The sequence below is a fragment of the Podarcis muralis genome, chromosome 15, assembly GCF_964188315.1.
Source record: "Podarcis muralis chromosome 15, rPodMur119.hap1.1, whole genome shotgun sequence".
Lineage (NCBI taxonomy): Eukaryota > Metazoa > Chordata > Lepidosauria > Squamata > Lacertidae > Podarcis > Podarcis muralis.
Genome location: NC_135669.1, coordinates 44537319 through 44538011, shown reverse-complemented (window position 1 = coordinate 44538011; position 693 = coordinate 44537319).

Genomic DNA, 693 nt, shown 5'->3' with positions numbered 1-693 from the left:
GACATGGCTTGAGTGCTGATTTCACAAATCTCTCATCAAAACAGCCTTCCTCCCAGGGCAGGGAAGGGTGGGCTGCTCAGGTGGGGCAGGACAGGGATGTGGGTCATCCACATCTTGCGTTCCCTGGGATTGAAACGCCCCCACTCCCGTTTATTAGAAGGATGGGTGGGGGTGATACCCTGCTTGCTCCCTCCCTCTTTGTTTCTGAAGGGAAGGGGAGGAGAAGAGGCAAACCTTTAACCAAGAGCAACTCTGGTGGCAGCAGAGGGAGTCTGCTGTGGTCCATTATTGAGGTGGGGAGTGGGGCTCATCACTGGGGTGTGGGGGGAGTTAAACCAGAGCTAACCGAGGGGAGATTCTGACCCTGAAGAGCAAGGGGCTACCACCAGTGTAAGCCCACAAGCACAAACATGCGGTGAGAGGTATCATTTTAAAAGCAGTGGCTGCAGTTTTCTCTTGGGCTGCTTCTGCCCCAACCTCTTCTTGCAGAAACCTTCCAGGTCACTCCAGGGGCTCTTCTCTCCCCATCTGGGGAGGGGGGGAAGGAAATGGGCAGGAAGCTTAACCTCCCAGGCCAGGATGCTGAGGCAGGGGGAAGAAGACCCTCCTACAAGAGACTCCCCCCCCTGCACCTTGGAGCCTTCTAGAAGTGGTGTCAGCTGCAGAACTGGCCTCTTCCTCCAGCTCTGATGC